General features: G+C 45.2%; 1 long non-coding RNA gene across 1 annotated transcript; it reads right to left on the reverse strand.

Annotated features, from left to right (window-relative positions):
• Positions 1–287: 287 nt before the first annotated feature.
• On the reverse strand, positions 288–4,268 carry LOC129054952 (uncharacterized). Its single transcript, XR_008519600.2, has 3 exons — positions 3,957–4,268; positions 2,128–2,283; positions 288–504 (listed from the first exon to the last, which is right to left on the reverse strand). It is a non-coding gene; the product is annotated as an uncharacterized LOC129054952 (long non-coding RNA).
• Positions 4,269–17,431: the final 13,163 nt, after the last annotated feature.

Consider the following 17,431-nt stretch of genomic DNA (forward strand, 5'->3'; position numbering starts at 1 on the left):
TGCCACTGCACTCCAGCTTGGGCAACAGAGTGAGATCCTGTCTAGAAAAAGAAAAAGAAAAAAGAAAGGAAGAAAACTTTTAACAATATAAACATTAAAAGAGGAATATTCAAATAACTTCTAGCATAAGCACTTGAAATATTACATTCCAAAGGGTTTAGAGAAATTTGAGGAAAAGGTTACAGAAAATGAACACAGAATAGAGTATTTGTGTTCATATAGTTCATATGATTGGAACCTTTTTAAAAAAATTTAACTACATGTGCATAAAAGACTAGAAATTACCTGCAGAAATTCGTGCCCAGAGACATGTTGTACAAGAATATCCACAGCAGCATTGCTTATAATAGCAAAACTAGAAACCATACTAATGTTTATCAATAGGAGAACAGATAATAAAGCCTGGTATACTCATGCAGTGAAGTACTAATAAGCGGTGTCAATGAATGAACTTCAGCAACACAAGCCAAGATGGATAAGTCTCACAGCGTTGATCTAAAAAACCTAGGAAGCAAAGGTGCGCATCATTAGTCCCAATTACTCAGGAGGTTGAGGAGGGAGGGTTGCTTGAGCCCAGGAATTTGAGTCCAGCCTGGGCAACATAACGAGTCTCCATCTCTTAAAAAAATTATTTAAGGAAAAAAGCAAAACAAACAAAACAAAACCTAGAACTGAGGAATAGACACATTATGGTTTTGTTTACATAAGTTCCAAAATATCCAAAACTAAACAATGTATTGTTTAGGTATACATTCAGGAAAGGTAACACTTTAACAAAAGCAAAAAGAATGATGAACAAAATTCCAGAGTGTGGTTAATTCTGGGGAAGTAGCACAGGGCTGATTGCAGAGGGGCACAGAAGGCACTTCAAAGATATTGAGAAAAAAAAAAAGATATTGAGGATGTTCTAGTTCTTAATCCATGTAGCAACTACACAGTGCTTGTTTTATCATTCTTAAAACAGCACAGGCCAGGCGTGGTGGCTCAAGCCTATAATCTCAGCACTTTGGGATGCCAAGGCGACAGATCACTTAAGGTCAGGAGTTTGAGACCAGCCTGGCCAACAAAGTGAAATCCTGTCTCTACTAAAAATACAAAAATTAGCTGGGCATGGTGGCAGGCGCCTGTAATCCCAGCTACTCGGGAGGCTGAGGCACAAGAATCGCTTGAACCCGGGAGGCGGAGGCTGCAGTGAGCCAAGATCACACCATTCCACTCCAGCCTGGACTACAGAGCAAGACTCAGTCTCAAAAAGCAAAACGAAACAAAAAAAAACAGCACATGTACCTGTTATATTATGGATATTACGTTTGTTAAGTATAAATATGTCATAATAAAAACTAATTGAAATAGCCAGGCGCAGTGGCTCACTCCTGTAATCCTAGCACTTTGGGAGGCCGAGGCAGGTGGATTGCCTGAGCTCAGGAGTTCAAGACCAGCTTGAACAACACAGTGAAACCCCATCTCTACTAAAATACAAAAAAAAAAAAAATTAGCCGGGCTTGGCGGCATGCACCTGTAATCCCAGCTACTTGGGAGGCTGAGGCAGGAGAATCGCTTGAGCCCGGGAGGTGGAGGTTGCAGTGAGCTGAATTCAAGCCATTGCACTCCAGCCTGGGCGACAGAGCCAGACTCTGTCTCAAAAAAAAACAACTAATTGAAATAACAAAAAGTCTAGGAAGAAATTGTTAACAGTGATTCTCTTTGGCTTTAAGAACACGAATGTTCTCTTTCTTTCCCTGCTGTGTTTCTCTTCCTCTTAATTCATATTTTTCAACATTTCTAGATTGTGTGTATTATATTTTTATATAGCAAATTATTAAAAAGCCAATGAATATTTGAAATATTTGAATGAATCATCCCAGAATACCTGTGTAAACCAAATGGGTAATAGTTTTGGATGATCTCCTGCCCCAAGATTTGATGCCATCAGAAATTCTTCCATTAATTAGCAACCAGCAAACATTGAGGGTTAGCTGCAACACGCCCTGATCAATCATGGATGTGGACTGACTTTAGCTAAAAGTCTGATTAATTATACATGTATTCATAATAAATTGAGAGGGCATGTGCTGAAACTTAGGACCACCATGGTAAACAGCAGCGAGCAAGCACTCAGATTCATACCTTGCCCGTCTGTCCTGGATCCGGCAGACGCGTTGCTCCTTTCCACTGCCAAGCTAGAGCATTTCATTTGCATTCACTGGAAACCTCTAAGGATGAAGCCCACTTCTCCTCATCAGTCTGAGAGTTTCTTGCTGTAGTATCATGTCTTACAACACACTGGAAACCACAAAGCAAGATCCATATTGCTTCGTTTTTATTTGTTTTTTGTTTTTTTTTTTTTTTTGAGAGAGAGTCTTGCTCTGTTGCCCAGGCTGAAGTGCAGTGGCTCAGTCTCGGCTCGCTGCAACCTCCACCTCCCAGGTTCAAGTGATTCTGGTGCTTCAGCCTCCCCAGTAGTTGCTATTACAGGCGCATGCCACCATACCCGGCTAATTTTTTGTATTTTTAGTAGAGACAGGATTTTGCCAGGTTGCCCAAGCTGGTCTCAAGCTCCTGAGCTCAGGCAATCCGCCCTCCTCAGCCTCCTAAAGTGCTAGGATTACAGGCATGAGCCACTGTGTCTGGCCATATTGCTTCATTTATCTAAGCGAGTCGTTTCCATTATTTTCATCACCTAGCATTTCTTTTATTATTTCTCCATGAGCCCAATGTTTTGAAAAATATTGCCTATCAAAAAATTCCATTGATCAAGTAATAACAAATTATGCCTGTTATAATTGTTTAGAGCAGTGCTTTTGCCCTGCATAAATGGCAAGAGTTTGTACAGCCAGGCATTGTAGCTAATGCCTGTAACCCCAGTATTTCGGGATGCCAAGGCAGGAGGATCATTTGAGCCTAGAAGTTTGATTCGAGCCTGGGCAACATAGCAGAGATCTCATCTCTACTAAAAGTCGAAAAAGCCGGGTGTGGTGGCCCATGTCTATAGACCCAGCTACTAGGAAGGCTGAGGCAGGAAGATCTCTGGAGCCCAGGAAGTTGAGGCTGCACTAAGCTATGATCGCTCCACTGCACTTCAGCCTGGGCAACAAAGGGAGACCTCATCTCTAAAAAGAAAAAAAGGCCGGGCGCTATAGCTCACGCCTGTAATCCCAGCACTTTGGGAGGCCGAGGTGGGTGGATCACGAAGTCAGGAGTTAAAGACCAGTCTGGCCAATACGGTGAAACGCCGTCTCTACCAAAAATACAAAAATTAGCCAGGCATGGTGGCGCCTGCCTATACTCCCAGCTATTCGGGAGGCTGAGGCAGAAGAATCACTTGAACCCAGGAGGCGGAGGTTGCAGTGAGCCGAGATCGTGCCACTGCACTCCAGCCTGGGCGACAGAGCGAGACTGTCTCAAAAATAAATAAATAAATAAATAGTCGGGCACAGTGGCTTATGCCTGTAATTCCAGCACTTTGGGAGGCCAAAGCGCATGGATCACGAGGTCAAGAGTTCAAGACCAGCCTGGCCAACATGGTGAAACCTCATCTCTACTAAAGATACAAAAAATCAGCCAGGCATGGTGGCACATGCCTGTAATCCCAGCTACTTGAGAGGCTGAGGCAGGAGAATCACTTGAACCCAGGAGGCCGAGGTAGCAGTGAGCCGAGATAACGCCACTGCACTCCAGCCTGGGCAATAGGGCGAGACTCTGTCTTAAATAAATAAATAAATAAATAAGAAAAAAAGATTGTGCACAAATTCACTGAAAGCAAAGAGACTTTGCATTGGGATCTGTCTGTACAGCCTTGCCCAGAGGAAATGGCTGTTTTGTGTTGGATGTCCTATAGATACCACTGTACCCATTAGCCCTACCTTCTTTCCTTCCTAGAGCTCCGAATCTGGGGAACTTAGGAATTAAGAGATGTTATTCAGGACCAGGATCAGCTTTCCCAGTCCCCTATTTACCTGGGAGGAGAGCAGAAAAGGACAGAAGAAATCCAGGAGAACATTGTAAAACATGGCAGGCCGGGCGCGGTGGCTCATGCCTGTAACCCCAGCACTTTGGGAGGCCAAGGCAGGTGGATCACCTGAGGTCAGGATTTCAAGACCAGCCTGACCAACATGGCAAAACCCGTCTCTGCTAAAAATACAAAATTAGCCGGGTTTGGTGGTGTATGCCTGTAATCCCAGCTACTTGGGAGGCTGAGGCAGGAGAATTGCTTGAACCTGGGAGGTGGAGGTTGCAGTGAGCCAAGATCGTGCCCCACTGCACTCCAGCCTGGGTGACAGAGCAAGACTCTGTCAAAAAAAAAAAACATGGCAAACATCCTGAGGCACCAGTACCATTGTTTCTACTTCATAGGTCAACTGTGCCTCACAATGGTGGCAAGACCAGGAGTCTAACCCAGCTGTGCCTACAGCCAAAGTCCTTGCTTTTGCCTTGATACCAGTGCTTCATGACCTTTGAAGCATTTAAAAATCCAATGCAGTCCAGGCGTGGTGGCTCACGCCTGTTATCCCAGCACTTTGGGAGGCCGAGGCGGGTGGATCACCTGAGGTTGGGAGTTTGAGACCAGCCTGACCAACATGGAGAAACCCAGTCTCTACTGAAAATACAGAATTAGCCGGGAGTGGTGGCACATGCCTGTAATCACAGCTACTTGGGAGGCTGAGGCAGGAGAATTGCTTGAACCTGGGAGGCGGAGGTTGCAGTGAGCCGAGATCGCGCCATTGCACTCTAGCCTGGACAGCAAGAGCGAAACTCCGTCTCAAAAAAAAAAAAAAAAAAAAAAATCCAATGCAACACACATGTATCACAACTTACATACAAGCCATAAGGACAATTCAATGGACAAAGCGTCTTTTCAACAAATAGTGCTAAAACAATTAAACATCAATATGAAAAAAAACAAATCTTCTGTTCATGCCTCACCTTATGTATAAAAATTAATCAATCACCGGGTGCAGTGGTTCACACCTGTAATCCTAGCACTTTGGGAGGCCGAGGCAGGCGGATCACCTGAGGTGGGATCACCTGAGGCTAGGAGTTCGAGGCTAGCCTGACAAACATGCAGAAACTTTGTCTCTACTAAAAATACAAAATTAGCCGGGCATGGTGGCCCATGCCTGTATTCCCAGCTACTTGGGAGGCTGAGGCAGGAGAATCGCTTGAACCCAGAGGCAGAGGTTGCGGTGAGCCGAGATTGTGCCATTCCACTCCAGCCTGGACAACAAGAGTGAAACTCAGTCTCAAAAAAAAAATTAACTCAATCATATGCTTAAATGCAATTATTTAAGTCACATACCTAAATGTAAGACCAAAAACTATAAATCTTCTAGGAGACAAATTGGTGATCTTGGGCTGGGTATGGTGGCTCATGCCTATAATCCCAGCACTTTGGGAGGCCAAGATGAGTGGATCACCTGAGGTCAGTAGTTTGAGACCAGCCTGGCCAACACGGCGAAAACCCATCTCTACTAAAAATATAAAAATGAGTCAGGTGTGGTGGCACACGCCTGTATCCCCGGCTACCTGGGAGGCTGAGGCAGACCTGGGAGGCAGAGGTTGCAGTGAGCAGAGATTGTGCCACTGCACTCCAGCCTGGGCGATAGAGTGAGACTCCGTCTCAAAAAAAACAAAACAAAACAAAAAAAAGATGGTGATTTTGGGTTAGCAAAGACATTCCAGACAGATATGATGCCAAAAGCACAATCACTAAAAAGCTGAATTGAGCCAGGTGTGGTGGCTCATGCCTGTATACCAAGCACTTTGGGAGGCTGAGGCAGGAGGGGAGGATTGCTTGAGGTAAGGAGTTCCACACCAGCCTGGGCAGCATAGTGTACCCCATCTCCATAAAAAAATACAAAAAAAAATTACAAAGAGATACTGTTAAGAGAATGGGAAGACGAGATACAGTGAGACCCTGTCTCTATTAAAAAAAAAAAAAAGAGAGAGAAAGAAAGAAAGGAAGGAAGGAAGGAAGGAAAAATAAACCAAATTGATAAACTGAACTTCATCAAAATTTAAAACTTCTGCTCTTGAAAAGAGATTGTTAGCCAGGTATGGTGGCTCATGCCTATAATCCCAGCCCAACACTTTCAGAAGCCAAGGCAGTATGATTGCTTGAACCAAGGAGTTCAAGACCAGCCTGTGCAACATGATAAAACCCCGTCTCTACCAAAAATACCAAAAATTAGCCAATGGAGTCTGGGCACGGTGGCTCACGCCTGTAATCCCAGCACTTTGGGAGGCCGAGGTGGGTGGGTCAGGAGGTCAGGAGATCGAGACCACGGTGAAATCCCGTCTCTACTAAAAATACAAAAAAAAATTAGCCGGGCATGGTGGCGGGTGCCTGTAGTCCCAGCTACTCGGGAGGCTGAGGCAGGAGAATGGCATGAACCCGGGAGGCGGAGCTTGCAGTGAGCCGAGATCGCACCACTGCACTCCAGCCTGGGTGACAGAGCAAGACTCCGTCTCGAAAAAAAAAAAAAAAAAATTAGCCAGTGGAGTGCACCTGTAGTCCCAGCTACTCAGGAGGCTGAGGTGGGAGGATAGTTTGAGCACAGGAGGTGGAGGTCGCAGTGAGCCAAGATTGCACCACGGCACTCCAGCCTGGGCAACAGAGCCAGACCCTGTCTCAAAGAACAAACAAACAAAAAACTCAATAACAGGGAAACAAACAAGCCCCCCCAACCAAAATGAGCAAAAGATTTAAACAGATGCTTCACTAAAAAAGGTATACAGATGGCAAATAAGCCCATGAAAAGATACTCAACATCATTAGTCATTAGGAAAACACAAATTAAAATAACAAGGAGATATCACTACATAACTATTAGAATGGCTTAAAATTAAAAAGACTGATCCTACTCAGTGTTGGCAAAACTTTGGAGGAACTAGAACTGTCATACAAGAGGTGAGAATATAAAATGTTACGATGACTTCAAAAAACATTTTGACAGTCTTAAAAAGTTAAACATGCCTCAATCCTAGGTATTTATTCAACAAAAATAAAAGGAGGAAGCCAAGGTGGGCAGATCACCAGAAGTCAGGAGTTCGAGACCAGTCTGGCCAACATGGAGAAACCCCGTCTCTACTAAAAATACAAAAATTAGCTGGGCATGGTGGTGGGTGCTTGTAATCCCAGCTACTCGGGAGGCTGAGGCAGGAGAATCGCTTGAACCCAGGAAGAGGAGGTTGCAGTGAGCCAAGATTGTACCACTGCACTCCAGCCTGGGTGACAATGAAACACTTCATCTCAAAAAATAAAAAAAGAAAAAGAAAAGCATATGTCTATACGAAGATTTGTTCATAAATATTCAGAGCAGGTTTATTTTGTTCTTGTTGTTGTTATTGTAGTTTTGTTTGCTTGTTTGTTTGTTTTTGAGACAGGGTCTCGCCGTTGATAGGCTGGAATGAAGTGGTGCGATCACAGCTTACTGCAGCTTCAACCTCCCTGGTACAAGCCAGACTCAAGGGATCCTCTTGCCTCAGCCCACCAAGTAGCTGGGACTACAAGGTGCATAACACCACACCTGGCTAATTTTTGCATTTTTTGTAGAGGTAACATGGGGTAACATGTTACCCCATGTTACCCAGGATGTTCTGGAGCTCCTGAGCTCGAGTTATCCACCCACCCCAGCCTTCCAAAGTGTTGGGATTACAGGCATGAGCCACCAGACCCAGACCATAGCAGCTTTATTTTTAAGAGCCAAAAACTAGAAACAACTCTAATGTCCATCAACAGGTGAATAGATAAACAAACTAATGTATCCATATGATAGAAGACTATTACTCAGCAATAAAGACAATGGACTATTAATCACACTACAACATAAATGAATCTCAAAATAAGTAGCTGAATGAAAGAAGCTGACAAAAAATAATATAATTTCATTTATATAAAATTCTAGAAAAGGCAAACTAATCTGCAGTCTGCTGGGCACAGTGGCTCACGCCTGTAATCCCAACACTTTGGGAGGCCGAGGTGGGCAGATCACCTGAGATCAGGAGTTTGAGACCTGTCTGGCCAACATGGCAAAAACCCCTCTCTACGAAATATACAAAAATTAGCCTGGTGTGGCTGGGCGCGGTGGCTCACGCCTGTAATCCCAGCACTTTGGGAGGCCGAGGCAGGCGGATCACAAGGTCAGGAGATCGACACCATCTTGGCTAACACGGTGAAACCCAGTCTCTACTAAAAATACAAAAAATTAGCCGGGCGCGGTGGCGGGCGCGTGTAATCCCAGCTGAGGCAGGAGAATGGCATGAACCCGAGAGGCAGAGCTTGCAGTGAGCTGAGATAGCGCCACTGCAGTCCGGCCTGGGCGAAAGAGCGAGACTAAAAAAAAAAAAAAATTAGCCTGGTGTGGTGGCAGGCGCCTATAATCCCAGCTACTCAGGAGGCTGAGGCAGGAGACTCACTTGAACCCAGGAGGTGGAGGTTGCAATGAGCTGAGATGGTGCCACTGCACTCCAGCCTAGGCAACAAAGGGAGACTTCTCAAAAAAAAAGAAAATGCAAACAAATCTACAGTGACAGACAGAAGATCAGTGGTAAGGAGTGGGGAGAATAATAGAACACAGCAAATGTAACAGGGCTTAAGGATACTTTCAGAGGTAGTAGATATGTTCACCATCTTTTTAAAAACCTTTTTTATTTTGGGACAGGGTCTGGCTTCATCGCTCAGGCTGGAGTGGAGTGGCACTAAGCAGCTAACTACAGTCTCAACCTTCTGGGTTCAAGCAATCCTCCCACCTCAGCCTCCCAACTAGCTGAGACCACAGATACCCGACACCATGTCCAGCTAATTATTCAAAGAATTGTTATTAGGCCATGTGCGGTGGCTCATGCCTCTAATCCCAGCACTTTGGGAGGCCAAGACAGGTGGATCACCTGAGGTCAAGAGTTCGAGACCAGCCTGGCCAACATGGTGAAACCCCATTTCTACAAAAAATACAAAAATTAGCCAGGCATGGTGACAGGCGCCTGCAGTCCAAGCTACTTGGGAGGCTGAGACACGAGAATTGCTTGAACCTGGGAGGAGGAGGATGCAGTGAGCTGAGATCATGCCACTGTTCTCCACCCTGGGTGGCAGATCAAAACTGAGTCTAAAAAAAAATTGTTTTTAAATAATATTAATTAATATATTACTATATAAAATACATATTTTATGTGCAATATAATTAATATAATATTGTATTTTGTATAACATCATTATATTGCATGCATGCATATATATGCATGCATGCAATATAATGATGTTACATAAAATATAATATTAATTAATTAATTAATTAAAAAGTTGGGGAGGCAGAGGCAGGAGAATCATTTGAAGTCAGGAATTGGAGAGCAGCCTGGGCAACATAGGGAGACTCAGTCTCTACAAAAAAATTAAAAAGTTAACCAGGAGTGACAGCGAGTACCCACGGACCCAGCTACTTGGGAGGTTGAGGTGGGAGGATCACTTCAGCCTGGGAGTTTGAGGCTGCAGGGAGCTATGATCATGGCACTGCACTCCAGCCTGGGTGAGAGAGGGAGAGACCTTGTCTCAATAAATAAATAAATAAATATCCAAATACCATGGAGGGAATGGTGAGTTGGAAAATGACCATTTTCTTTCTTTTTTTTTTTTTTTTTTTTTTTTGAGACGGAGTTTCACTCTTGTTGCCCAGGCTGGAGTGCAATGACATCATCTCAGCTCACCACAACCTTCCTTTCATGGGTTCAAGTGATTCTCCTGTCTCAACCCCCGAGTAGCTGAGATTACAGGCATGCACCACCATGCCTGGCTAATTTTGTGTTTTTAGTAGAGATGGGGTTTCTCCATGTTGGTCAGGATGGTCTTGAACTCCCGACCTCAGGTGATCCGCCTGCCTCGGCCTCCCAAAGTGCTGGGATTACAGGTATGAGCCACCACACCTGGCCCAGAAAAAGACCATTTTCAAGCATTGTAGTAAAAATGGATTCAAGGAACAGTCATCAATGGCTGCTAAATCTCGTGAGGAGGTCTGATGAGGGACAGGTAAATGTCTCCTTATAAACTGCTTATTCATTATAAGGTGAAAAATAGTAACTATACAGTGGGGAAATCAAGCAAAGCCTTGACTGGGTGATCAAGCTTATCATTACTCAGGGGCAGATAGACATCTTATTCCTCCAGGTATGATAGTCTGAAAAAAATACACTTTCATTTTTCTGGTATTCTGGCCTAAATGCCTAACTTGAATCTAATCAGAAGGAAACATTAGAAAGACCCAATTGAGAAACATTCTATAAAATAATGGATATGCACTCTTCAAAATTACAGTATCATGAAAGACATTCTCATTGCAGAAATGAGGAAATAAAAAGAAACAAAGAAGAAGGAAGGGAGGGAGGGAGGGAGCCAGGCACCGTGGCTCATGCCTGTAATCCCAGCACTTTGGGAGGCCAAGACAAGTGGATCACCTGAAGTCAGGAGTTTGCGACCAGCCTAGCCAACATGGTGAAACCTCGTCTCTACTAAAAATACAAAAATTAGCTGGGCGTGATGGCAGGCGCCTGTAATCCCAGCTACTTGAGAGGCTGAGGCAGGAGAACCCCGGAGGCATAGGTTTCAGTCAGCCAAGATTGCACCACTGCACTCCAGACTGGGCGACAAGAGCTAGACTCCATCTCAATCAATCAATCAACCAATAAAATAAAACAAAATAAAGTGAAAGCAATTAAGAAAGTAAAAAAAATAAAAAAGGCCAGTCGCAGTCACTCACGCCTGTAATCCCAGCACTTTGGGAGGCCAAGGCGGGCGGTTCACTGGAGATCGGGAGTTCCAGACCAGCCTGGCCAACGTGGGGAAACCTGTCTCTACTAAAAGTACAAAAACTAGCCAGGCATTTTGGCAGATGCCTGTAATCCCAGCTACTCAGGAGGGTGAGGCAGGAGAATCACTTGAGCCCAGGAGGCGGAGGTTGCAGTGAGCCAAGGTTGCACCACTGCTCTCCAACTTGGGCAACAGAGTGATACTCCGTCTCTCTCTCTCTCTCTTTTTTTTTTTTTTTTTTTGAGACAGAGTCTTGCTCCGTCTCCCAGGCTAGAGTTCAGTGGCACGATCTCGGCTCACTGCAGCCTCCACCTCTGGGGTTCACATGATTCTCCTCCCTCAGCCTCCTCAGTAGCTGGGATTACAGGTGTCCGCCACCGTGCCTGGCTAATTTTGTTTTGTTTGTATTTTTAGTGGAGACAGGGTTTCACCATCTTGGCCAGGCTGGTTTTGAACTCCTGACCTCGTGATCCACCTGCCTTGGCCTCCCAAAGTGCTGGGATTACAGGTGTGAGCCACCATATCCGGCCGATACTCCCTCTCAAAAAATAAATAAATAAGGCCAGGTGCAGTGGCTCACGCCTGTAATCCCAGCACTTCAGGAAGCCGAGGCAGTTGGATCATGAGGTCAGGAGCCCGAGACCAGCCTGGCCAACATGGTGAAACCCCATCTCTACTAAAAATACAAAAAAAAACTAGCCAGCGCTGTAGTGCGTGCCTGTAGTCCCAGATACCTGGGAGGCTGAGGCAGGAGAATCCCTTGAACCCAGGAGGCAGAGGTTGCAGTGAGTGGAGATCGTGCCATTGCACTCTAGCCTAGGCGACGGAGCAAGACTCCGTCTCAAAAAAATTAATTAATTAATTAAAAATAAATAAATAAAATAATGGCTACTCCATAGGCAGAACAGCCCCGAGGGCTGATGGTTGGCTATTTTTATGGCTAGTTCTTGATAATATGCTAAACAAGGAGTAGATTATTCATGAGTTTTCCAGGAAAGGGGGAGGTAAGTCCTGGAGTAAGGTCCCTCCCCTTTTTAGGAGACCATATAGGGTAACTTTTTTTTTTTCTTTTTGAGACAGAGTCTTGCTCTGTCATCCAGGTTGGAGTATAGTGGCATGATCTTGGCTCACTGCAACTTCCACCTCTCGGGTTCAAGGGATTCTCCTGCCTCAGCCTCCGAAGTAGCTGGGACTACAGGCACATGCCACCATGCCCAGTTAATTTTTGTATTTTGATAGAGATGGGGTTTCACCATGTTGGCCAGGCTGGTCTAGAACACCTGACCTCAAGTGATCCACTTGCCTCGGCCTCCCAAAGTGCTGGGATTACAGGCATGAGCCACCGCATCTGGTCCATATACGGTAACTTCCTGGTGTTGCCATGGCATTTGCAAACTGTCTTGACACTGGTGGGAGTGACTTTTAGCATGCTAATGCCTTATAATTAGAGTATAATGAGCAGTGAGGAAGAGCAGAAGTCACTTTCATCTCCAATTTGGTTTTGGAGGAGTTTAGCTGGCTTCTTTACTGCAGCCTATTTTATCAGCAACATCTTTATGACCTGTGTTTTTTGCTGACCTCCTATCTCATCCTGTGACTTAAAATCCCTAACCATCTGGGAATGCAGCCCAGTACGTCTCAGTCTTATTTTACCCAGCTCCTGTTCAAGATGGAGTCCCTCTTGTTCCAACGCTTCTGACATATTTCTCCCCTACCTTTTACAAGAGAACGCTTAATTTTTTTTTTCTTTGAGACAGAGTTTCGCTCTTGTCAGCCAGCTGGAGTGGAATGGCACAATCTCAGGTCACTGCAACCTCCGCCTCCCAGGTTCAAGTGATTCTCCTGCTTCAGCCTCCCGAGCAGCTGGGATCACAGGCATGCGCCACCACGCCCAGATAATTTTTTGTATTTTTAGTAGAGACGGGGTTTCACCATGTTGGCCAGGCTGGTCTCGAACTCCTGACCTCAAGTGATCTGCCCACCTTGGTCTCCCAAAATACTTGCATTACAGGTGTGAGCCACTGCACCCGGCTACATCAGGGATTTTTTTTTTTTTTTTTTTTGAGACAGAGTCTTGCTCTGTTGTCCAGGCTGGACTGCAGTGGCATGATTTCAGCTCACTGCAATCTCTGCCTCCTGGGTTCAAGCGATTCTCCTGCTTCAGCTTCCTGAGTAGCTGGGATTACAGGCATGTGCCACTACACCTGGCTAATTTTGTTATTTTAGTAGAGATGGGGTTTCACCATATTGGCCAGGCTGTTCTTGAACTCCTGACCTCAGGTGATCCACCCACCTCAACCTCCCAAAGTGCTAGGATTACAAATGTGAGCCACTACACCTGGCCTACATCAGGATTTTTAAAAGCTCCCTGAATTATTCCTTTTTTTTTTTTTTGAGACAGAGTCTTGCTCTTTTGGCCAGGCTGGAGTGCAGAGGCACAATCTCAGCTCACTGCAAGCTCTGCTTCCCGGGTTCATACCATTCTCCTGCCTCAGCCTCCCGAGTAGCTGGGACTACAGGCACCCGCCACCACGCCTGGCTAATTTTTTGTATTTTTAGTAGAGACGGGGTTTCACAGTGTTAGCCAGGATGGTCTCGATCTTCTGACCTCATGATCCGTCCGCCTCGGCCTCCCAAAGTGCTGGGATTACAGGCGTGAGCCGCCGCGCCCGGCCTAAAGCTCCCTGGATGATTCTAACACGCAGCCACTGTTTTACTGGGTTGTCTCTATGGCCAAGCCAGACTGGGGACAAAGATCAAATCCAGACTCTCTGACCCCATTCCAAAGCCAAGATAGCTTGGTTCACGGGCCTAGATAAACAGGGATTACCTTCATCACATCCTACAGACTCAGGTGATCCACCCACCTTGGCCTTCCAAAGTACTGGGATTACAGGCATGAGCCACCATGCCCGGCCAGAACTCTTAATTCTAAGGGTTGTAGAGGGACAAAGATCCATCTTCTGTAACTTCTTTAGGCTGAATAGGGGTGATGATATTCCTGCCTAACTTTTAGGGTCTCTTGTATTCTGGGTAGAGAGGAGCTCAGTCAGAAAGCATCGATATGTCAAGGGCCATTCATAACCCTTGAGTTCTGACAAAATGTGATATCTGGAAGATTAATAAGTGTTCAATTTAAGAAAACATTCAATAAGCTTATCTTGCATTCTTACACAAAGAGTACAACAGCAATATATTCCACAATAGTAAAGCAAAATAAGCAAAATTATCCCAAGTAAACTAAATGAGAAGGCTTTCTATGAACTGGGCAACTATTGAGCCAACCTAATATGGGACTGCTGGCTAATTCCGATCTGTGCCCAGAATTAGAATGTTGATCCAGATTTTTATACTATCCATCCCTCTTGTTTCTTCTGAGCAGCAGCCAGAGATTACTGGTTGGTTAACAGGAATAAGCAGGGTTAGATTAAATTGCAGGAAAAAAAAAACAAAAACTTAAAAACAACTGATAAGACTAGAATCTAATAACAGGTATACATTAGTTTTTGAAACATAGTATTTCCCTCTCTCCAGGCCTCATTTTTACTAAAGACAAATCATAATAGGATTGAATTGCTTTATTACACTTGGCCTCATTATGTGTATAAAGTGCAGCAAGAGGGCCGGGTGTGGTGGCTCACACTTGTAATCCCAGCATTTTGGGAGGCCGAGGCGGGCGGATCACCTGAGGTCAGGAGTTTGAGACCAGCCTGACCAACATGGAGAAATCCCGTCTCTACTAAAAATACAAAATTAGCCGGGCATGGTGGCTCATGCCTGTAATCCCAGCTACTCAGGAGGCTGAGGCAGGAGAATCAGAGGCAGAGGGTGAGCCAAGATCACGCCATTGTGCTCCAGCCTGGGCAACAAGAGCGAAACTCTGTCTCAAAAAAAATAAATAAATAAATAAACAAAAATAAAGTGCAGCAAGAATAATTATTTTTTACATAGGCATTTTATTTTATTTTATTTTGATGGAGTTTTACTCTGTCACCCAGGCTGGAGTGAAATGGCATGATCCTGGCTTACTGCAAACTCTGTCTCCTGGGTTCAAGCTATTCTCCTGCCTTAGCCTACTGGGATTACAGGTGTGCACCACCACGTCTGGCTAATTTTTATATTTTGAGTACAGACAGGGTTTCACCATGTTGGCAAGGCTGGCCTTGAACTCATGGGCTCAAGTGATCTACCTGCCTTGGCCTCCCAAAGTGCTGGGATTACAGGTGTGAGCCACTGCTCCTGGGCTACATAGCCTTTTTTTTTTTTTTTTTTTGGCTTTGATGGAACTTTGCTCCATAAAAGGAAACTTAGGTAAGACTTTTTTAAAGCTGAGCCCAGCCATGGGTTTGTACCCTTAAATACCTACCTAAGTTGGGCAAATTCCTCTCTTCTTGAGGTCCCAAGATAACTTAGGGCTCCTGGGCCTGTCAGAAAGTGACCTTCTTTACTTACCACAGGTGAGAAACCCTGCACAGGGACTGTAGACAAGGTATGAGGCCAATTCTTCCAAGGGGCTTTTATTGGCTCTATAAGTCAAGTTTTTTGTTGTTGTTGTTGTTATTGTTTTTGTTTTGAGATGGAGTCTCATTCTGTCACCCAGGCTGGAGGGCAGTGGCGTGATCTTGGCTCACTGCAACCTCCGCCTCCCAGGTTCAAGCAATTCTCCTGCCTCAGCCTCCTGAGTAGCTGGGATTACAGGCATGCACCACCATGTCCAGCTAATTTTTGTATTTTTAGTAGAGACAGGGTTTCACCATGTTGGCCAGCCTGGTCTTGAACCCTTGGACTCAAGTGATCCACCTGCCTCCGCCTCCCAAAGTGCTGGGATTACAGGCGTAAGCCACCACACCTAGACCATTAGTCAAGTTTTATTCCTTAAAGGAAAACATGCCATTCCAGTCAATACCTCGGTAAAATAACCAGTTTCTCCAATTGTGTCCTGTTGCAAAAGAAAACATTTTTATAGCACTTATGCAAATAACTATATTGCCATAAGTTAAGAATATGCTCAAGTAGTTTCCAAATTCTGGAGAAATCAGGTAGAGAGAAACAAATGTGCTCCAAATTTTGTTCACAGAAATATAGTTTACTTAATTGTTGAAAGCTGTAAATAGCTCAAAAGAACAGTTTTTGTGGCTCCAAAGTCAGCCAGTTGGTGCTGCAGTCTATTTCCTGTGGGTTGGGGGTCTCCTCAGTATCATATCTTCATAGTCACCAGGAAGATGTTACTGGAAAGGGGTCCCTGATCTAGACCCCAAGAGAGGGTTCTTGGATTTGCAAAAGAAAGAATTGGAGGCAAATCCATAGAGTAAAGTGAAAGCAAGTTTATTAAGAAAGTGAATGAATAAAAGAAGGGCTACTCCATAGGCAGAAAAGTCTTTTTTTTTTTCTCAGCCCCCAAGTAGCTGGAACTACAGGTGTGTGCCACCGTGCCCAGCTAATTTTTTTTGTATTTTTTTTAGAGATGGGTTTTGCTATGCTGCCCAGGCTCCTCTGTAACTCCTGAGCTCAAGCAACCCGCCTGCCTCAGCCTCTGAAAGTGCTGGGATTACAGGCATAAGCAACAATACCTGGCCATGGTTTTTGTTTTCTTCTTTTTTTTTTTGAAATGGAGTCTCGCTCTGTCGCCTGGGCTGGAGTGCAGTGGCAGGATCTCGGCTCACTGCAAACTCCACCTCCCGGGTTCACGCCATTCTCCTGCCTCAGCCTCCTGAGTAGCTGGGACTACAGGCGCCCGCCACCACGCCTGGCTAATTTTTTGTATTTTTAGTAGAGATGGGGTTTCACCGTGTTAGGCAGGATGGTCTTGATCTCCTGACCTCGTGATCCGCCCACCTCGGCCTCCCAAAGTGCTGGAATTACAGGCATGAGCCACCACGCCCAGCTGGTTTTTGTTTTTTTCTTTGTTTTGAGACAGGGTCTCACTGTGTCGCCTACGCTGGAGCACAGTGGCACGCACTGCAGAGTCAACGTCCTGGGTTCAAGCAATCCTCTTACCTCAGCCTTGCAAGTAGCTGGGACCACAGGCATGTGACACACACACACACACACACACACACACACACACAATGTTTTTAATTAGCAGAGCATGGTGGTGTACACTTGTAGTCTCAGCTCCTTGGAAGGTTGGGGCACGGGCATCACTTGAGCCCAGGAGATGAGCTATGATTATGCCACTTCACTCCAGCCTGGGGGACAGATTAAGACCCTGTCTCTAAAACAAAACAAAACAAACTAATAAAACAGCTAAAGTTGATGATGATGAAAAGAAATGCTCAATGAATTGAGCATCTTCTATAATAATAACAATGTTGGGCTGGGCGCAGTGGCTAACGCCTGTAATCCCAGCACTTTATGAGGCCAAGGAGGGCAGATCACCTGAGGTCGGGAGTTCAAGACCAGCCTAACTAACATGGAGAAACCCCATTTCTACTAAAAATACAAAATTGGCTGGGTGTGGTGGCTCATGCCTGTAACTCCAGCAACTCGGGAGGCTGAGGCAGCAGAATTGCTTGAACCCGGGAAGCGGAGGTTGCGGTGAGCCGAGATTGTGCCATTGCACTCCAGCCTGGGCAACAAGAGCAATACTCCGTCTCAAAAAATAAAAAAATAACAATGTTGGCCAACATATTTTAGGGC

This window comes from Pongo abelii, chromosome 19 (assembly GCF_028885655.2).
Source record: "Pongo abelii isolate AG06213 chromosome 19, NHGRI_mPonAbe1-v2.0_pri, whole genome shotgun sequence".
Taxonomy (NCBI): Eukaryota; Metazoa; Chordata; class Mammalia; order Primates; family Hominidae; genus Pongo; species Pongo abelii.